The 22,152-nt window shown below is 45.7% G+C and overlaps 2 long non-coding RNA genes across 2 annotated transcripts; one reads left to right on the top strand and one right to left on the bottom strand.

Moving 5' to 3' along the window:
• Nucleotides 1-412: 412 nt before the first annotated feature.
• On the bottom strand, nucleotides 413-3,847 carry LOC141977307 (uncharacterized). Its single transcript, XR_012636199.1, has 4 exons — nucleotides 3,710-3,847; nucleotides 2,245-2,343; nucleotides 2,112-2,161; nucleotides 413-539 (listed from the first exon to the last, which is right to left on the bottom strand). It is a non-coding gene; the product is annotated as an uncharacterized LOC141977307 (long non-coding RNA).
• A 9,872-nt stretch (nucleotides 3,848-13,719) lies between these two features.
• Nucleotides 13,720-18,444, top strand: LOC141977605 (uncharacterized). The gene is made up of 3 exons (XR_012636243.1): nucleotides 13,720-13,768; nucleotides 14,643-14,914; nucleotides 18,314-18,444. It is a non-coding gene; the product is annotated as an uncharacterized LOC141977605 (long non-coding RNA).
• The last annotated feature ends 3,708 nt before the right edge of the window (nucleotides 18,445-22,152 follow it).

The raw sequence follows: 22,152 nt of genomic DNA on the forward strand, positions 1-22,152 counted from the left end.
ACACCCAGTGACTTGGCCAGAGGGCCAAGGCCTGAAGAGGGAGCAGTCAAGCCAGAAAGAGGAAAGTGCAGAGTCCAGAAGAGCGAGTGGGGCTGCAGCAAGAATGAGATGACAGAAGGGGTGTTGGAGCCAGAAGGAGCTAATCCCATGAGCAGCCAGGAGGAGGCGCCCTAGCGGTGAGTGAATTCTGTGATAGGTGCTCTGGTGTGGGAAGTGCCATGTTTGAGATGAGAGGTCAATCCAATGCCTGATCAACCTGCAGGCAATTCACAAATGACCCCATGTGGCTTTTACAAGAAGGGAGGTGTCAGCCCAGATTATGGATCAGAGAAACGACCATAGAAGTTCTTGTATTTCAAGCAAACTCACATCACATCATAGCTCATTACAAACATGAGACTTCCCGAATTTCTCTCGCTTTCTCTTTCATTCTTTCTTTTTGCATCTCTTGCTTTTAAAAAATGTAAACCACTGTAGTGAGACTGCATCAGTCACAGAGGAGCGTTTTTCTTCTTGTATGTCAGAGTCGCATGTTCAGTCTGAAATAGAAAAAGGAAAGATCTGATGTTATAATTAATTCTTTGTATTAGAGCAGCTTTTGTGTTATAAGAATGTGTGAAAAACCTATATCAATGGTGGAGATTTCTCTTTTGTCCTCGGCTGTTGTCTTTTGTCCTGGGTGCTGGGTTTAGTGTGAGCGTTGCTGGATGGTGTTGGTGCTTTGTAATATGCATGAGGCCAGACTAGATGATCTGGTGATCCTTTACAGAAATATACTGTGACGTTATCTGATTAAACTATGACCATGTGGATCGCTGTTGCTACCACTGTTATATAATTGTCACAAAGCTTGTACAAAATGTGGCATGTAAGATGTCTATGGAAAGGTTTTGGTTCTCTGAATATGATGTTGCTATTTGCATCCATGTATCATTTTTGTATCTGAAGTTATGAGTATTGGCTCTATGCCTGTATTTCTAATGTGTTTGCTTCTGGGAAACACCAACAAGATGTTTAGCCAGCACATTTTGAAGGACGCATTCAAGTTAAGTGGCTCATCAAAGGGACACTTAACTCACATGGACTGTCCTGTGAACGCTCTGTCTGGGGTATAGGTAATGGCTTCTTTTGTGACTAAGCGGAATCATGCAGGGACGTGTGACTTGACCATGTGACTCCAAACTCCATCTTTTACCTGTAATTTTCCACTAGCTGTGCTGAGGGCTTTGTTTGAAACAATGGATTTCCCTGCACATGGCAGAAGCTATAAAAGGCGCTGGAAACACCTCCATTTTGCCTCTTTCCTGCTCAAGCCTCTGGACTATGGACTTCTACTAACGGGAGCATTGTTTCTAACCAAGAGACTGAGGACCTTCCAGTGATTTGGAAGCAACCAGAGACTTGACTTAAGCCTGCAGTTTATTCCATCACTGCTACATGCCTGAACCAAGAACTTTGCAATTATTGTATGTATTTGATTCCTTTAACCAATTTTAATTCTCATCTTTCTTATAAATAAACCTTTAGATTCTAGATACTAAAAGATTGGCAACAGCATGATTGTTGGGTAAGATTTGACTGATATGTTGACCTGGGTGTGTGGCTGGTCCTTTGGGATCAGAAGAACCCTTTGTTTGATGAAACTGGTTTTAAGGAACCACTCATCTGTAAGTCTCGTGCTTTGGTGGTGATACAAGGACTGGAATACCTAAGGACACTGCTTTTCTGACTTCTTGTTAGCCAGTGTGGTGAAACAGAAGTTTTCTTGCTTGTTTGGTATATCTTATGGGGGAATAACCACCAGTTTGGGGGGTGTATCTGCCCTATTTCTCAGCAGTTTGTCCTGTATTTGGTATTCTCAGTTGTGGCCCATTGAGGCACGGTTACATATACACTGCAGTATTACACCATCCCTAACCTGCAGCCACCTCTGGTGTAGAACCCAGCAGTTCTTTTTTACATCAACAACCCTACACAACACTTCCGCTAGAAGAGCAGAGAAGAACAAATTTACATGAAACCTCAGAAAATTCAGGAGGCAAAGTGTAGACACTAGGGTTGGACATTGGTCAGGACACAGGCTCTAGTCCCCTGTTGTTAATACTGTTTACCTGTGGGATCTGCCTGATAGGTATTGGATTCCCTCTTTGCACAGCTCTCCCTGGTGGATGAAACAAAGGGATAGTTACAGGCCTGTGTGATGAGTGGCTGTGTTCATAGCAGTCAGAGTTATGACTGAGTTACCTCTGACGGGGCACTTTCTCCAGAGCAAGATCAACAGCTGGATGAGGAGAAGGATGAAAATACAGGGCAGCCCAGCATAGAACACAATCCTACAATCTCCTGCAGAGAGAAGAGATGCTGAGTATAGAAAACACCTATCAAAACATGGGCTTCTGATCTCTGCGTCCCATGCAAGTTCATGGGCAAAGGAAGATGTTCCCCGAAGCTCCGCCCCTGTTGTTCCATGCTCTGTGGAGGTGGTTCTCAACCAGGGGTACACAAACCCCTGGGGTATGCAGAAGTCTTCCCAGGGTACATCAACTCATCTAGATATTTGCCTAGTTTTACAACAGACTACGTAAAAAGCACTACCAAAGTCTAACAAACTAACAAGCACTACAAACTAAAATTTCATACAGAGCATGACTTGTTCATACTGCTTTCTATACAATACACTGAAATATAAGTACAATGTTTATATTTTATCATTCTATGGTAAAAGTGAGCAAGTCAGCAATTGTTCAGTAATAGTGAGCTGTGACACTTTTGTATATTTGTCTGATTGTGTAAGCAAGTAGCTTTTAAGTGAGGTGTAACTTGGGGGAAACACGAGACAAATTAGGGTCCTGAGTGGGGTACGGTGGTCTGGAAAGGTTGAGAGCCGCTGCCCTGCTGTATGTGGAGGGAGAGGGATGTGCGAAGACAGGGAAGAGGGATGATTTAGTTGGGGTTGGTCCCGCTTTGAGCAGGGGGGGACTAGATGACCTCCTGAGGTCTCTTCCAACCCTAATCTTCTATGATTCTATGACCTTGCAAAATGATCTTTCATTGTTATTCTATCTCTCTTCTTTCCCTCCCACCCCCGCATAACTCCTCTAATGAGTGGATCTTTGAGTTTCGTGGTCAGATTCTAGCTGGTTCCCTTTTTTCCCAGAACAGGTTTGCTGCAAATGCCGAGGCAATTTAAGAAATTAAAAGGCCTTTCGGAAGGCTGGACACACCCGTCTGTGCCACCTGGAATTCGCTTTGTTCTTAAAGGGTTTGTCTATACAAAATTTTGGCCCTGTAATATTTCCGGCACAGCTTCTCCTGATTCATGAACTGAAATAACCTGTGCTGGTGTAAGGCCCCTTTACACAGTATAACTACATCCACGCTGATGATAGGGAAGGGGAAGGTTCAGGCTGCTTGACCAGAAAGCCATTTCTCACCACTGGGAGGGTTGAAAAATGAAGGATTTCAGGAGGGCTGGGGGTGGGAAAGGTGGGTGACAGGGGAGTGACTGTACTTGTCTGCCCCACAACTCAAGCACCCTCTCAATGGTTTCCAAAACCTCTCCTCACTCCCATTGGTTATCATTCATCTGAGCTATTCCGTCTGATTCTGTCTATTCCTCCAGCCTGCAGTAGATGTCACTGACCCACGGTGAGGGATGTAGCATAAATAACCAGGAAGGCAGCTTAGATTGGATGATATGATAATGGACCTGTTTCCCTGGAGACCATAGCACTGATGCTTCTCCCTGTACTGCTCTCCTTGGCCGTACAAGTGCAGATCATCTCCTGGTTCCACATCTCAGAAGGGATTGTCGTTAGGCTCCAAACACTAAAGACCCCATTCTCATCTATGGCTCCAGCATCCATCTGACCTTCAGACACCTCCTCACCCATGTCCCAGAGAACTGCACTCCCGGGAGGAGTGAAATCAGAGAGCAGGCAGAGCAGAGGAATGACGGGGGGAAGCTCAGCATCCTCCGGGGGTGAGGGCACCAGGTTGGAAAGACTCGGCTCAGAGGCATCTAAAAGAGAGTTGAGTCACAGGAGAGTTCGGAAAGAGAGTTTACCAGTAGCTGAGCTAGTCCATACCCAGCTCCTACCCCTACCCCAGCCAGTGCAGCATGTTTTAAATGTCTGCGACAGCTGGAACAGACAAAGCCTATGTCTCACACTCTGGCGCATCCACTTTCGGAGACTTCCCCGATCCGTCGCTGCTCGGAAGTTTGTCTTGATATGATCTTTGTGGATTATTTACTGAGTGCCGACAGCGTGTTTGGTACAGTACGAAATGCAATGGCAGGACTGATCAGTCTGGTGGTGAGGACACCAGACTGGGAGTCAGGAGCCCTGAGATCTATGCCCAGCCCAGCTCTGCCTTGTTACCTGACCTTGGAGACAAGTTCACTTCCCCCTGTCTGTGCCTCAGTTTCTCCAACCGTAAAATTAGGGAAATGATACTTACCTCCATATGATATTTAGTCCCCTTTGCAAGGCGCTTTGAGATCTACCTATAAAAAGCCTGATAGAGGAACCATTCTTACTTAGATATAACAGTCAGGCTAAATTTTCCGATTACGTTCATCTCATTAGTCCGAGTTACAGCCTCTAATAGTGCCTGAAATAATTCCTTGCCTTCCCTTTGATGTGCACGCTTTGGAATAATTGCGATCAATGTGGCTCAAATAGATCTAGATCTCACCAGTCATACACTGAATTATTATATGCAACCCAGACTGTGCTGCTTGAGGCACTGAATATTCCCCTGTATGAACACGTGGGTGGAATCATTTCATGCCGCTTGGTCAATTCCTGGGAAAGAACCTGATTAATATTAAAGTCTTAATAGGATAGCAGGGCAGTTGAAACATACCCATGTCCTAGGCTCGACAGTTTCAGTAGGAAACATCAGCAAGTGTGACTATCAAATCTGATTCCTAATGTAACATCCCAACTAGATGGCAGGGAAATCATAACACCTAGCACTGACATGGTGCTTTTCATCCATAGATCTCCAAGTGCTTTCACCCAGGAGAGTCACTATCCCCATTATAGAGATGAGGAATTGGAGATGCAGAGAAATAGAAGGTTCGATTTTTTTCCGAATATTGCAGCTTTACAAAAGCTGTTTTGTGGTTGGAGTGTTTTAAAAATCTGGCCATGTCTGTAGACATCTAAATGGGAGCTGTTGGGTCCTGGTGTCTTTTGAAAATCTCACCCTAAGCGCCCAGTGACTCAGGAACAAAACCCAGGTCTCCTAATTCCCCACCCTAATTCCCCAGGTCACTGCCTGGAACATGGTGCCTTTTCCCACAAATACCTAAGGCTTAACGGTGAAATGGCAATCAGTCACAACCTAGCATTGTGATATCATTATTTTGGCCCATTGGAAACTCACCTGTGACAGTCAGTCTGGTCCCATTCCCAAAGTTCGGATGTGTCTATATACAGCAAGGCCACAGTAATACACCCCAGAGTCACTTCTTTGTACGCTACTGATAATCAGAGAAAATGTGTTTGCCGTAATGTTCACTTTACTGGAGTATTTTCCATTTGAAGGTTGACGCGGAGAACTCTCGTAAATCCATTGTAAACTCGGATGTTCCTTGTACCACAGAACTCTCCGTACTTTACTGAATGGCTACTGTCCAGCTGTGCAGTCTGCCCAGAGGTCAGCCACACCTGTGCTGGGCTTTGCTGGATTTGTCTCCCTTCTTCCGAGGCAACCACTATACAGAGGAAGAAAGGAGTGGGTTAATACAGTGAGCACTGGACAAGGCTGGGCTTTGTCAATATGCTACACAGAGCAGGCGATCAAAGAATAACAAAAAGGTACTTCTCTGTTAAAGATTCATTGTAACTTTTCTCTATTTCTAGCCAATATTTTTGTTAGGTTTCATGCAGCCTGTCCTGGAATTAATGAAAAGTAACAACAAAAACAAACCTCGGCGTTTAGAACCAATGGGTAGAGAGATTTCCAGTTCCCTGCCCTCATCACCTGTGTGCATTCCCACTTGAGTTTACCCAAATCAATTGTAACAAATTTTTTACTAAATTGTACATGAGAGAGTCTTTTTTAGCAACTTGTATTTCAAATTCTCTCTTTGATCCTTCTGCAGAAAAATACGTCAGCCCCTATGTAATGCATCAGCATGAAGGAAAAGTAGATTTTGCACCCCAATCCAGAATATTAACCAGAAACTATTGTCAAGGTGTTCGTATCTGGCATTCAGGTTGTTTTAATGTAAAAGATTTCATCACCTCTCTTCAGATTTCAACTGATGAATGAAGAGATGTGAATTCCTCTCTCAGCAGGTAGATATTAGCACCCTTTGGAACTGCAGAAGGTCCTTGTGCAGAAAGTTAATAGTTTTTAGTATGGTGGAAAATAAGCATGAAATAAATCAGGCTAAAATACTTACTGTGCAGACAGACTAGCATCATCTCAACTATCTGGTGAGACATCTTGTGCCTTTCTTCAGTAAAGAATAGGTGATGTCTGTCTGCCTCACAGCACCTGCTAGCTAATGGATTTCTTGATGAAAGACTTTGCCACATGGAGAGGAAAATGTTCTCTTTCCTCTTCAAGATCTGTGGGGCAACATGCATGACAAAAGAAGAGAGCCAAGAGATATTAATAACCTCATTCACAATCTTACTCTTAGTGCCAGCAGAGCAAACTGGGGTTCGGGGACGGGGGGGGGAGGGTGGGGATATTCCTTTGCCTCTAAAATCTTTTAGAGAAGAAATTCAAGCTTAGATTGGATACCAGCATGGTGTGTGTCTCAGGTGGAATATTTGTGTTAGTCTTGTTATGGGCATCCTATTATTTCTTCTGACTGCAATTCAGGTGGAATATTTTCTGTGCTTCAGGGATTTATAAGGTCATATGGTATTAGCATCAATAAAATGGCAATAAGCTCTCTCACTGTGGTGTATGAAAACTGTTAAAATTGTGATTTATAACTTTAAATTTCAGGTTTCAGAGTAGCAGCCGTGTTAGTCTGTATTCGCAAAAATAAAATGAGTACCCCCCCTCGGCCCCCCGCTCTCCTGGTGGTATTAGCTCATCTTAAGTGATCACTCTCCTTACAGTGTGTATGATAATACCCATTGTTTCATGTTCTCTGTGTAAATAAGTCTCCCCACTGTATTTTTCACTGAATGCATCCGATGAAGTGAGCTGTAGCTCACGAAAGCTTATGCTCAAATAAATTTGTTAGTCTCTAAGGTGCCACAAGTACTCCTTTTCTTTTTTTAAATTTCAGGGGGTTTTCCTGGTCCTGCTTGCTGTCTGTGGGGAAGTGTGCAATCTGGGCCTAGCAGAAGTCAGTCTGGAAAGAGACAGCCGAGATCAAGGTGGGGTGAGTTGTGTATCTCTCTTTTAAGAAGCAGCCTGCTTTGTCTCTCTCTGGTTTGGGTTCCTTTTTCTTATCATTCTGGATTTGAAGGCCTGCGGATGGGACCCTCTGGTGAAGGAATTGATGGGGTTAGAATATGAAAGTATGGTGGAGTCACCCCACTTTGGGACAATGTGGAGCAAAACCTACTTTTAGGACACTTATTTCAGATTTCTGCATAATGCACGTTCCATAGTGTAATGTACAAAATTGCTTACAGAGAGAACAAAGTGAAATGCCGACTAAGAGATTCTAAATCCATCCCTTCTAAATCCATCTTTTCTAAACAGTTTTCACCCACGTAATCTGGAACATGGTTCTCTGAGCAGCCTGTCTTTACCTGGAAATTAAGGGTGAGAGTTGCAAACCTCCATGACCCCTGCAGTGGCTGCTCCTAGCAGTGAGGCTGGGCCCGGCTCCTAGGCATGGGCCTTGCAACTTGACCGATGTGATCAGAGCCCTACTCAAGTTTGGCACATCTGTCCCTCCGTTTCCATCTATAGAGCAGCAGAGGAGCCAAACCTGAGCGGCACTGTGGTCACGTGGACTAGATGCCAATGCTGGGAGCTGGACCCAGCCCCATGGGGCAGGAGGTGCCACTGCAGTGTGACTGCAGGGTGGTCTTGCTGTCCAGCCCTCCACGTGCTCCCTGCGCCCTCCTTTTCTTATGGTTGTTTTCCTGTACCTCTGCCTGAAGTTTATTGTCAATTGCTACTATAAAATTGTAGGCCTGACTGTAGCAGAAATCCTGATTAATTTAGGAGCCAGGTGTCATTTTCAAAAGTGATCTAGGTTTCCAAGTGGTAATCTAAGTCCTGCTGACTTTCAGTGGTATCTAAGCTCATGAGAACCAGATTTCAAGATATTTAGGTTCTTAAAGGTGTAGCTGGGTGCCTAGGTGCAAAATCAATGGGAGTTAGACAGCGAAGTCATTGGACACATTTTCAAACACGCCCTAAGTTTATTGCCCCCAGTCACACTTAACTCATACACATTCCTTTTACACTTGATCTTCTTCTGTACAAGTCTATTAAAAGCCAAGACAAAGTGACTGTAATAGTTTTGATTTTATTTCTCCATTATGTTTTATAAAAACAAATTGAAACTGATCTTAGAAACCCACAGGCGACAGGACAAAGAGCTGTGTTTGCTGCAAAGGGCCAATCGTTTAAAAATAGATCAGAACTGGCTGCTCGGAAAGCTGCACTTGCTGCTGTGGTCAGTTTCAGCCCACTTATTTTGCCACTTTTCTTTTGTTTGTTCCGCTACCAAAGCGCTTGGGCGGTTTGTTTTTTCAGGTCTCACTCCCTGCGTTCGGTTACCAAGGAAGTGTGAACTGCTCCCCCCAATTCCTCTGCAGCCAGGGGACGGTTAGAGTAAAGCTAAAGCAGAACAGTCCATGAAATAACTGCAAAAACTGGAATTTACCTTTCAGCAGTGTGAAAGAAAGTAAATGTTACAGCACAAACCAACGACATTGAGAAAATAGATCAGTCAGTAATTATCCGCTGTGCAGCGTTGCCTAGTGGATAGAGCACTGGACAGTGACGTGGGTTCTATTCCCAGCTCTTCTGCTGGGTTATCTTGGGGAAGTCACTTCCCCGCTCTGTGCCTCAGTTTCCCCATCTGTAAAATGGGGATAACATTACTGACCTCCTTTGTAAAGCGCTTTGGGATCTACTCATGATGTGCCTGGAATTATTATCATAAAGAGGAGCCAAAGAATAGGCACAAGTATGAAAGCCACCCCAATCCTGGCTTCAAGACTAAGCTTGATAAGTTTATGGAGGGGATGGTATGATGGGATAGCCTAATTTTGGCAATTAATTGATCTTTGACTATTAGCGGTAAATATGCCCAATGGCTTGTGATGGGATGTTAGATAGGGTGGGATCTGAGTTACTACAGAGAATTCTTTCCTGGGTGTCTGACTGGTGAGTCTTGTGCACATGCTCAGGGTTTAGCTGCTCGCCATATTTGGGGTCGGGAAGGAATTTTCCTCCAGGGCAGATTGGCAGAGGCCCTGGGAGTTTTTTGCCTTCCTCTGCAGCGTGGGGCAGGGGTCACTTGCTGGAGGATTCTCTGCACCTTGAAGTCTTTAAACCACGATTTGAGGACTTCAGTAGCTCAGACATAGGTCAGGGGTTTGTTACAGGAGTGGGTGGGTGAGATTCTGTGGCTTGCAATGTGCAGGGGGTCAGACTAGACGATCACAATTGTCCCTTCTGACTTTAAAGTCTATGTTTAATCATGGTGTATTGTGCTGCATGAAGTGTTTGCAATACACCCACGATGCACTTTACAGCCCCACAAACTCTGGGCTGACAAGGCCAGACCCTGCGTTCCTTGTGCATCCAGCACTATTCCACTCAAATCAATAAGAGTTTGGGGTGTGCAAAAATGCAGGATCAGGAATTGCACAGTTCGGAGGCAGGTGACAAAGCTTGAGCTGTTCTGGAATCTGGAAATCCAGCCACAAGGATTCCCTGGTCTCATTTCTCAAGCAAGCCACTGTGAGCATTCAGGATTCACTTAGAACGCCAAGGGCCAGATTCTCAACTTGTGTAAATCAGCATCAGTTCATTGCCTTCGATGGATCGATGCTGATTTACACCAGCTGAGAATCTGGTCCTAAATTACCGTTCAGTATCATGTTGTCAAGCAATAAGGCTCAGCGGGGGTAAAATACTGAGGCAGCAGGGAGAAGCCCGTTTCTCAGCTGTTCATCACCCGCGGCTGGGGCCACACTTCCAGAAGAGCCCAGCTCCCATTTAGGGGACGTCTACACTGCAGCTGGGGGAGTAGCGGCTCAATGTAGTGCATTGAAAGATAGCGGTGTGGCAACGGCGGCCCAGGAGGCAGCTCGGGCTGACGTCCCAAGTTCAATTCTGCCCGACCTCCTGGACCCGTACTCGTACAGTTGGCCTGAGACACCGCCCACGCCGCTGTGGCCACTCTGCTATTTTCACCACACTTGCTAGAGCAGAGCTAGCGCATGTCAGTCTACCCGGGCTGGGAACTACCCTGCCAGCTGCAGTGCAGACGTACCCTTCGGCACATCAATAACGACCAGATTTGTACAAGTGCTCGGCTCGTTAGACGCCCATTGGAGGCTGATCTCTTGGGAATCCAGCCATAAGTGTGCCAGTGGGGGCTGCTGGGGGATGAGCACAGTTGAAAATTGTGCCATTCGTTAAGTGTCTAAATGGGAGCTGGGCTCTTTAAAAATCTGGCCGCAATAGGGGGTGCTGATCCCTTGGGAAAATCATTTGCAATAGGCAGCAGGGTACAATGCGGTCTACAGAATCGCACTTTTAGCCAGAGTCATGTGCAGCAGTCTGACCCGTCAGAAAGCCCTGGTACCTGCTGTCTCCGCACTAGACATGGTTCTGTGTTGAACTATCTCATGCATATTCTACATTGTGCCACATCCTAATGGTTATTTCGTTCTTCTGAATTGTTCTAATATAACCATATTTGAATCAAATGCAGCAACAGCTGACAAGAAATAGATTGTCCCGAAAGGGTTCTTTACAAAGCCTCTGTGATAAGCATCTATCACCACAGGACAACCCCCTCAGCAGTTCCGACCAGGATGTTGGACCCTTTGCACTTGAGCAGCTTACCAGACAGAAACTCTTAGATTTCATCGTTCAGGATATTGTTTGTAACAATCATGCTGTTCACCAAATATCTGCTTTTGTCTTTGCTGGGTAAAGCTTTTGCTTTAGTCATACCATTAAGCTTTAGAACTGAAAAAGGAACCTTTTCAATATGGCTTTCATGATGTCTGATAGCTTAGGACGGTTCTGCTACAGTTTAGATGCTCTTCCATTTACTTTTTCACAATGTAATCTGGTTGCATTTGTTTTAATTCTGAACAATCCAGTTTATTTTGGGCAGATCGTGACCTGCTGAAAATTGAATCTAATAACGCACCCTCTTTTATTCCTGCAGTGGTACAAGTGCAGGTTTATCTGCACCAACTTCAGCCGTTCCTGTTTGTGAACATTAATGATACAGCGAAGATCCAGTGCTCTTCCAAAAAACAATTGTTAGCAGGAGGTAAAACAGCTCGGTGGTACAGGAGACGGGAAGGTGAGGTCCCCATGTTAATTAAGGGATGCTCAGATAATCAAAATGTAAGTAAAGTTGCTTGCATATTGGAAGGACACAACTTGACACTGGCCATCTACAATGCCCAACGGAATGACTCGGGGGTTTATTACTGTACAGATTTCTTGACTTTTGGCAACGGATCCACCCTGATTGTTGGAGGTAAGGAAACAGAACTGGATGATTAGGAAAGAAATGGAATGACAATGCAGACATAGTTCATGTGCACGTTAAAATGTTAAAAGCTGGTGTGATTGTTTATCAAAGACTGAATTGTTAGAAGACAGACTGTGTGAAACCAAAAAGGAGCAAATAAACATTAGCTGCTGAAAGAACAGAAAAAATGTATTTTGCAGAATTAAAAATATGAAATTAGTGGAAAATAAACTCTTGAAGATTTTCTGTCTTCAGGGCACATGCTGGGAATATTTTTAACCTATGAGCCATATTGGAATGAAACAATACTTTGAAATTGGGAAATGTTCTTAGGACTGCATCAGTTTCTAAGATACCACAGCGTTTCCATACTTTTAAGTGCAAATATGTGTTTAGTTTGGGCTGGATATCATTTGATTTGTCAGACTCTTCATATTTTCCTATTGAACAACACATTTATCCTTTGAGCTACTTTCATCTTGTACGATTAACCTTCTGAATCAAACTGCTGAGCCTCACACTGAGCTCTGTGCTTTCTCCTGCTCAGACAGTTACACCAGCAGCAGTTGGGTGCTGACTCTGGCTCCATCTCCCCACGGCCTCCTCTCCCCCGGGACGGCTGATCTGGCTTGCGTGGTCCATGGAGTTTCCAACCTAGTCCAAATTTCCTGGAGTATTTCTGGGGATCTGCAGGAACAGGGTCTGATGCGTTCACTGAAAGCCAAGGATGGATCCTTCGTGTTCATAAATCACATTAGCGTCCCGGTGGACACCTGGACCAGTGGGAAGAATTTCACCTGTGATGTTAAATTCAACTCTTCTGGCAAGAGCGTTAAGAAAATTGCCAGGTATATTGAAGGTGAGTGATTTTATATTCGCTTCTGGAAGTACAGGGGAGTCAGATCAATAGCCCAGTGAGGGCCTGGTCCATGACTGGGACTCCAAGGCATTATGATGATTATGATGGTAATTAGACATGCAAAGTGTCCATGGTCAGAGCTACTTAAAGTAATTTATAATTAGAGAAAGTTGTGACCTATCGGGTAATATGTAGGAGCAGGCAGATCTGCAGAGAACTTTGGGAAAGGAGGAAAGGGGAATTGCACTGCTCACAGACAGTGATTTTCAATAGAAAATGTCATGCCAACAGTACCTGTAAAGCGTCCTACAGAGTTAAACGATGACTAGTATCAGAGGGAGAAGGGAATAGAGGCACTTGCAGGTGCAGAGTGCTGTTTCCTGGTGAGATGTGGAGAGGTGATGAGGTGAGGAGAGACCTACAGGGAGGATTTTGTAGATGGCAGAAGGTCCAGAGAAGATTCTGATTACAGGAGAAATCATCAGCCTAATGAAAGGGGCACAACAGAAAGAGGCTGAAAGATGCTGAAGGCTCCTGTATCCTCACTCCTCGGGGGTTAAGGTCCGTGGTGAAATGGGGTCAGGAGGGAAGAGCTGGATGTGGTGGCATCATGACCCTCTTGGCTCAAGTCAGCCACTTACTTGTGTCTGGTTTTTAGCTTCCTCCACAGCCCCTGCCAGGGAGTGCTCACATTACATTGTGCCCCTTGCGGCTGGTGCTGGTCTGCTGCTGCTGGTGGTGTCTCTGAGCCTTGTCTGGACCCTCTGCCCTTCCACGCTAGGTAATAAACACAGCCCAGCCCAGACACTCCCCCAGAGAGAGAAATCCTGCTCCCCTGCTTGCTACTGGGGACTGCAACTGTCCCGTCCAACACAGGAATACGCTGCAAATGTCACAACTGCCAGCACTGATCTCCGAATGTTTGTTTTCCGAAACTTGAATTTCCTGTGTCGGGAGAACGGCTTTGTTCTCCGTGACAAAGGGAGTGATGTAGAAAGGCTTCTACTGCCCCTGGCCCAGGGACCTTGTCTGTAGTTCAGAAAGAGCCCTAGCCTTTCTGACGAGCCTTGCTCCATTTGCCATCATGGTGGTGCACTGCGCACCCACAGCTCGGATGCACCATTAGTCAATGAACTGCAGCTGGGGGAGTGACCGTGGAAGAGGAACTTTAACTGTTGTCTTTGTTTGTTCCAGGATTCCAGCCCAGGGTCTCAGCACCCCCAGCTTCCGAGGAGCCCCAGGTACGGCTCTTTACTGACTGTCTCTGTCTAAATCAATGTGTGCAGTGTTTGTTGTAGCCGTGTTGGTCCCATATTAGAGAGAGAAGGTGGGTGAAGTAATAACTTTTATTGGACCAACCACTCTTTGGTGAGGAAGACACGCTTTCGAGCTTACACAGAGCCCCTCTTAAGGTCAAGAACATGTACTCAGAGTGTCAGTTTCTCTCAGCCATTTCTAGTCCCTCAGTCCAACTTCATAGATTTCATACTTAAACAGATTGATCTTGAAGCGAAGGTGAACGTGAGATCTAGCTGTTGGAGTAGCAGAAGGGGAGCAAGGAGCTTAATGCTACCTCTGGTACCAGTTTACTGTGGGACAGTGGGCAAGTCACTTACTGCTCTGTGACTCAGTTTCCCCATGTGTAAAAAATGGATAAGAAGATTAACTGCGCAAGAGTGATGACAACTTTAATGTTCTATTGTTACTGACCATACTCTTTACAGGGTTTTTGTGTGCAGCTGGGAACATTTTTGACATTTAAAGACAAAAAGCTATAAGAAATTATATTTGTTAGGGCATGAAGATTTTCCAGTGCAAGGTGCTGTGGGCCTGATCCAAAGCTCCCTGACTTCAGTAGGAGACTGCCCATTTATATGGGGTTTGGATCTGGCAAAATATGATCAGCAGGTGAGTTCTTAAAGACAGAATCCAGTGATGGTTTTGAAAACACACACAATTTAGAGGACAAGCAGGAGAATCCAAGATAAGAGGGAATTTTCCACAAGGCTAAACTCGCTTGCATGTTCAGTTATGTCAAGCTTGATCTCAGCTCTGTCTGATCACCTCCTTCATTTTGCAAGGCAGTGGCTAATTTTTCTAACTGTTGCCAAACAGGGTGGAATCTTATACGCTCATCTGGATTTCGATTCACGGAATCGCAACGGGCGCACGATGCAGCGACCGGCCAGAGGGAAACGTGTAAAACCCTGAACTGTCAAGTGCAGGGAAATCCACACGTGGGAACCGATGGCTGGTTCTCTGCTGATTGGACGTAGCAGCTGGAAGAAGCCTCTGTTTGTCTCCGTCTCCTTTCTTTTTGTATTTTTTCCACTTCTCTGTTTAGAATAAAAAGCTCAGAAGATCCCCACAGGGTCCAGCCTTATCAGGTGGGAAATCTCCTTTTGGGGTATAAAGGCATCATGGTGTAGATGACTTTACACATCACTTGTGTATTAGATTAGAAGCTCTTTGGGGCAGGGAGTGTCTCTTTGTCCTATGTTTTGTGCAACGTCTAGCACAGAGAGGTTCTGATCCATAACTGGGGCTCCTGGGTGCTATGGTAACACAATCATCATCATCATCATCATCATCCTCCCTCTATCTGCAGAGGGACCCGGACACAGCTGAACGGCTGCAGCTTCCCTGCACAAAGAGTGAGGCCAGATGGCAGAAGCCGGCAGAGGGGACGTGCAGCCCCTGTCTACGCCACAGCTCCCAACTCCCCTGATCCTCAGCAGGCACATGGTCCCTTTGCATTAACGTTACATGGACGTGCCGTGGGATTGGGAAGGGGAAGGATGGATGCGGGAGGAGCTGGGAGGGATGAGAATCTCTTCCCAGGCCAGGGCTGGAGCTGCTACTCCAGTGCTTCCTCTGCAGGCTGCTGCTTTCCCCCATGGGCGAGATTCACAGAGCCCCATGCGCCAGCCGCTCTGCGCCAGCCCCTCTGCGCCATCTAACAATAACCACACGTTATCGGTGACTGGAGCTCTCCTAGGCCCTGAGCCTGCACGCGCTGCCTGTTTACATCACAACCTGTTGTTCAAGCTGTCATTCGAACTGTCACTCATTAAAAACAGACGGCAACCCCACTAGTGATGTTTGTTTTGCCTCTTTTACCTGTTCAATGCATCAATCTCACTTTATTGTGTAATAAGAAAGGTGACCTCTTAAATTCTTTGGGCCCAATTCTGCTCTGGTTTACAGCAGTGCAAATCTGTAGGAGCTCTGTTGCAGTCATTGGAGTTACTCCAAATTTATTCCGGTGTCTCTGAGAGCAGAATCTGGCCCTTTCTATCTAACTTAGATTCTGCGTTTCTTTTGATGGATGCTACAACCAATGTGTTACACAGAACCGATGCAGTGAGCTGTAGCTCACGAAAGCTCATGCTCAAATAAATTGGTTAGTCTCTAAGGTGCCACAAGTCCTCCTGTTCTTTTGGCGAATACAGACTAACACGGCTGCTCCTCTGAAACGGAACTTGTTGCACGCACACCTTCAAAATATGGTGGATGGTGACCATTTCCACTAAAGGCAGGACAAGTTGTAGGCTTAATCTGCAGCAAGGGAGATTTAGGTTAAATGGTAGGAAAAACTTTCTAACTCTCAGGGGAGTTCAGCTCTGGAACTGGCTCCAAGGGAGGTTGTGGAATCCCCGTCACTGGCAGTTTTAAAGGTTGAACAAACACCTGTCAGGCATGGCCTAGCTTTACTTGTCCAGACCCCTGTGCTGAGGCAGGACCTTGATGACTTGTCAACTTCCCCTGCAGCCTGACATGTCTATGATTCTCTGAGTGCCAATAAAAAATGAATGGCTAAGGGCCTGAATCTGATCTCAGGTTACTCTGAGGACTGAACCTAACAGGGCTGCAGGAGGGCCCTGATTCCCACTGAGCCTTCAAATTGAGGTCTTGAATGAATGGTGACTTAAAGTCACTGAGGATGCTTTCAGCAAGATGAGAGCAGCTGGCTCTGGTTCCCTGGCCAACTTCCCATTTAGGTTATTACGAGAGCTGGTCAGGTCTTTAGAAGGACCATTTCTTTGTCAGAAAACTCCTATTTGTTGAAATGGAGATTTTTTTTTCCCATGGGAAAAGGGTCAGCTTTGATGAATGTTTTGACTTTACAAAAAGTTTCAAAATTGAAAAATGAACCAATCTGGTTCTCCAGTTCAAAATGACGCCTTGCTTAGAAGTTTAAGCTAGTTACTGATTAAATAAAATGTAACCTGGTCAAAATTTCATATGGTGAAAATTGAAAGGAAACATTTCAAAATTCTTAAAACAAAACGTTTCCTTTCATCCAAACCGATGATGATTTTTGGTTCCAGGAAAATTTTTGAGATTTTGATTATTCCATCCTAGTTAGTGAGAGGAAAAGTTTTCAGTATCTTGAAAATTTGTGTGGGATGGGAAATCCATTTTCTGCCCAGCCCTGGTAATTACATTCATGTAAAATTGCTCCTGTAGCTGCAGTTGGCTACATTGCACCTTTCCACTTCCCGCCCTGAGGCACTGCGCAGGGCTGCTGTGGGGCTGTCAGACAGCTGCCCCGCTCCACCCCCACCGTATATGAAGAGATTTCTATTTACACTGTAAGGGCCCAATCCTGCAAGGTGCTGATGCACCAACTGTGACGTGCTGGGCACCCACCACACTCTGCAAAGTCAAGGGGAGAGGTGGGTGCTCAGCTGCTTTTAGGATCAGCGCCTAAGTCCAGTTCCTTAAAGCAATTTACATTGTAAAGCATTGTGTTGGGATCCCTCGAGCAGTAAATAAAGCATTGTGCTGCTGTCAGTCAGTGTTACTTGGAGGTTTATAACAGGCACTTTCTTTTATAAGGGACTTTGCTGGGCAGACATTGTGCTTGAATAGCGTTCTGATTTCTGTGGTCTTATCTGTACTGCCACTGACAACACTCAGCCCCTTAACAGTGAGCCTGGGGACCCGATTCTCATCTGCATTAAGCCCTTTTCCACCATGGTAACGCACAGGGGCCTGGAAGTGGGTGTGAGTGTAATTTCTGCTCCTCTAAACTCCTCGTTCCATTGGTGCAAAGGGGAAGCTGTGTAATTGTGAGTAATGCCCTTGGGCTAGCAATCAGGCAGAATCTTTGCCAGTCCAGTCGTCCTTCGTCAGGCCAAACTCCTGCTTCCACTTAACACTGCCTCAGTCAGGGACTGCAGGATTTAGCCCGGGTCGCGCCCCAACCATGGGAGGGAGGGAGTGAAAGGGAAGGCAGGAAGAAGGTAGATGGTCCCCAGCATTAGAGCGTTGCCGGGAAGGGGTTTGTAACAGATCGATCCCCACTTTGCCAGGGGAGCTGCAGCCAGTCAATCCAGTCTCAGAAAATGGGGTAGGGTCTAAGGAGACGTGGACAAGTAACCGAGGGAATCTGGTCTTTTCTCAGCCAATGGCTCTATTCGCTAGCCCATGTTGCCCTCTATTGTCAGCTGTTTCAGAAGGGTCACTGATAGATGCACTTTCCTTTTTGTGCAGCCAGACGCAGCTTTTTAACCAGCCCCGTTCAGTTTGGTTTTAGCCAGTTTATTGCTAGATCCAAGCGGAGGCTCTTAACTTCCATTGACTTCAGTAGAAGTGAGGCTCCTAACCCACCTAGCCATGTTTGAAAATCCCGCGAGGCACCTCTCTGCTTTATAGGCACCGAAATACTTTTGACCATCTGGCCCTAAGTCACTGTTGAGAATGGGACTTGTACTCTTGACTTGAGAATACTCTTGAGAATGGGACTTGACACTAACTATAACGATATTTTATTTCTCCAGTGCTAGGAGTGTAGTTATTTCTGCACCAGACTCAGCGGATCCAGTTTGTTGAAGTTAGTGACACCGCAAAGATCCACTGTTCTTCCACAGAAAACTTGGAAGGAGGAAGTAGCACGTTTTGGTATTTGAGAAGAGAAGGTGAGAAACCCGCCTGCATTAAGCGCTGTTTGGATGACCAAAATGTAAGTAAATTTGCTTGCAAACACGAGACACACAGCTCGACACTGGAAATCAGCAATGTTCAAAAGACTGAGTCTGACATTTACTACTGTGCATTTCTATTTGAATACAGCAGCTACCTGATTTTTGGAAATGGAACCACACTGATCATTGGAGGTAAGGAACCATAGCTTGTTTAAGGAGACTAATAACTGATTGACAAAGCATATTTCGTATTCCCATTAAAATGTGCCAAGATACCATAGCTATTGATGAATGGTTCAAAGGAAAGCATGCTTTCAGCCAGCTAGATCAGCTAATCATTAAATGCTCTGGGTGTAGAAGGAATATAACAACATTTATTGTTATAAAATATATGTGTAAAACCTGAAAGTGCCAAAATTGAAGTTTCTCTGTGACTGTTCAGGGCACCCAGGTTGGGACTATTACTAACCTAAGAGTTATGTTTGCATGAAACAATATTTTGATTTAATGAAAAGTTTATAAAATTGTTTGCAATTTTCCTTCTAGGTAGTGCAGCTATGTATTGCGCTCTATCCTAGTTAGGGGTTGTGTGGTGATTAAATATTTCCTTCTTCAATAGATTTGTTCCTTTGAATTCATGTCTTAGTGACAGATACGCAATGTTGTTGTAGCCGTGTTGGTCCCAGGATATGAGAGAGACAAGGTGGGTGAGGTAATAGCTTTTATTGGACCAACTTTGGTTGGTGAGAGAGACGAGCTTCCTTGCTGACACAGAGCTCTTCTTCAGATCTGGAAAATGACTCTCTGAATACGTTTCCCAGACCTGAAGGAGAGCTCTGTGGCACCTTGAAAGTTTGTCTTTCACCAACAGAAGTTGGTCCAATGAAAGATTTTTACCGCACACACCTTGTCTCTCTGAGTGAAAGATTAATACCTTTAATCAGACTGCAGCTCATTTGATCATCACACTGAATTTGCCATCTCCTTCTGCTCAGACAGTTATACCAAGAGCATCTGGGTGATGCTTCTGCTTCAGAGGGTTTAATGAAAAAGTTCAAAAAAGATTCTCACCTCCTGACCGTCCACTGGTGTCAGCTTCCTCCACAGCCCATCCCAGCGGGTGTGCGTCACAGACGGTGCGCTATGCAGTGGCCATGTTCCTGGGGGTGTTGATGGTGTCCCTGAGCCTGGCCTGGAGTCACTGCTGTTCTAATCCAGGTAATCAGCACACTACAGTCCGTCCCAGGTGTGGAGACGTAGCAGCAGCCCTATTAATAGTGGGGCTGATTTCTCACAAAATAATTGAAAACAGTTCTCTCAGTTCCTTCTCTTTGTCCCCATTGAACATTTATTGCTTCCTACATTAATGTAACGCAGCAACTCTTCTGTAGCGACGAGTGCTGTATTCAGCCAGGCGTGGTGCTTGGAACCGGCCGTGCATCTGATGGCTGAATATACTATTTCTATCACTCATCATTTGCTTTATCACACAGGACAAACTTCTGCCTGAAATAAGCAGGTTTAACTCCCATGGCTGGGCAAATTCCGTTGGGATGTAACCAGTGACGTAAATTACACAGCAGAGGCCTGGTTAGCCCATCAGTTATAAATGGACAACTCCCATTGAAGTGGCAGGATAATCTGGGCCTGGGTTTAAATTGATCAGAAAACAGCTGTAAGGGGTGAAGAAAAACTTTAATTTCCTCTAATGAGCCATTGACTGGGTCTTCAAAACGAATGAATTTAGGATGCAGATGGTTCAAATGCCCCAGTAATTCTGCTAAACCTGGATTTGGCCTTTTCTGTCTCATATGGAAATTCAGCAAAAGAGCGAAAGCCGCAGACTCAGAGGAGTTATTGGGTACATGAAAAACTGTCTCAATCCTAAACTCCTTTTTCAGCCAACTGCTGGACTTTTAAAGCAAGATTCCCATGATCATTTCAGTGCTAATGACGTGCCCTGTTTGGAAAGTGGAATTTTAAATAAAGCTTAACAATCTGTTTTTAAATGTAACTGATTGTTGTGTCCAACTCTGTCAAAGTTTGGCTAATTAACCTTGCGTGGAGGTGTCTAACGTTGCTGAATATTGTCAAACAGGGTCAAACCTCTTATGCCCAACTGGAGTTTGATTCAAGGAATCACAACCAGAGCGTGGAGCAGCGACCAGTGAAAGGGAAAAGGGGGAAATCGTAGCCCAGACGGGGATCCAAGCTGGACACTCACTGCTGTTTCACTGCTCATCTCAATGACAGGACCATCCTGTAAGGTGCTGACTTTCCGTAGAAGCTGTCGGTTTGTTTTCAGTGCCTCTTACTGCTCTTCACTGCTGCTGAACGTGGCTCAGTTCCACACTGAATCTGAAGATTGACCCACTTGCCCACCTGGCCTATGCAGAGCAGGAAGTCACAAAAAGAACCAGACCCTTGCAGGTGGGAGATTTCCTAGTGTCCTACAGGTATCTTTGCAATATATTGGTGCGTTTATGGCCAATCCCACCCCGTGAGACTCAGGTGTGTTACCAGTGGCACAAGCAGGACCAGAAAAACCCAGATGCAGAACCAGCCTTGGCCCCCTGATGAGCTCAGCAGATGGAAGGGGCAGAACCAGACAGAAGTGACACTTTCCAGCTGGGTGGAGGTTGCTTTTGGCTGCCTCCTAGGAGCTGCCATCAGCAGGACCGTGCCGCCTGGCCAGCAGTATCGTTCCATGGTGTGAGGGGAGATGACGAATGGGAAACTGTTTCTGAACGGAGCTGTGTGAGGTCAGGCTCTGTCCGCATCCCTGTCCTGGAGCAGCTACTCCAACAAATTCCTCGGGAAACTGCTGTTTTTCCTGAAGGGCTCAATCCACAGGGCCTCGTGCCAACACCCATCTATCTTCTATCAGTAACAGCTTTATCAATGGGAGGGGCTCCCCCAGCCACGGAGCCTGCACATGCTGCCTGGTTGGATCCTAACTCCTCATTTTGAAGCTGTAATTCTAAATGTTGCTCATTAAAAAATATGCCACGTCCTCCCTCATGTTTCCGTTCCTTTCTCTAGCAGCTGAGATGCATGAAGCTCAGCGTATTGATTGACAGGTGACTTCTTACAGTCTTTGGGCCCGATTCTGCTCTCTCTGACGCTGGTGTACACCTAGGAGAGCTCTGCTGAAGGCAGCGGAGTTACTCTGGGTTTACAGGGGGTCACTGAGAGAAGTAGGTGGCCCTTTGTAGTTCATTTGGGGCCAGGCGATGAACCTCTCACTCCCCCTGGGGAGCCGTTATTCACAGCAGGGGTCCCACTGAAGTTCCAAGGACTGCTCACATCCGTAGCTTCTCACCCGTGTGGGTACAGGTGTTACAGTCCGACCCTTACTATCTATATTCTGTTATTGGAAGTCTAACCAGCCCTTTGGCTCCTCACGAGTGACAGTAAAAATGTGAAAACACAGGCCTGATTGTGATCTAAGTACTGACCCCAAAGCCCCAGCACGGCCGGCCTTGGGCTGGGCTCCCTCTGCAGAGGGTCAGTGCTTGGAGGGAGGTTCACAAATGGAGCCCGTGACTCTTATCACCCTCAATCAGCACCAATTGCCTATCCTGGTGATAGGGGATATGATGAGGTGTTCAGTCCACACTAGCCTGGAAGGGGTTAATGAGGCTAAGAAGGGGCCAATTAAGCAGATAGGCCCCAGCTGAGAGGAATTAAGAGGC

This window comes from Natator depressus, chromosome 24, assembly GCF_965152275.1.
Source record: "Natator depressus isolate rNatDep1 chromosome 24, rNatDep2.hap1, whole genome shotgun sequence".
Taxonomy (NCBI): domain Eukaryota; kingdom Metazoa; phylum Chordata; order Testudines; family Cheloniidae; genus Natator; species Natator depressus.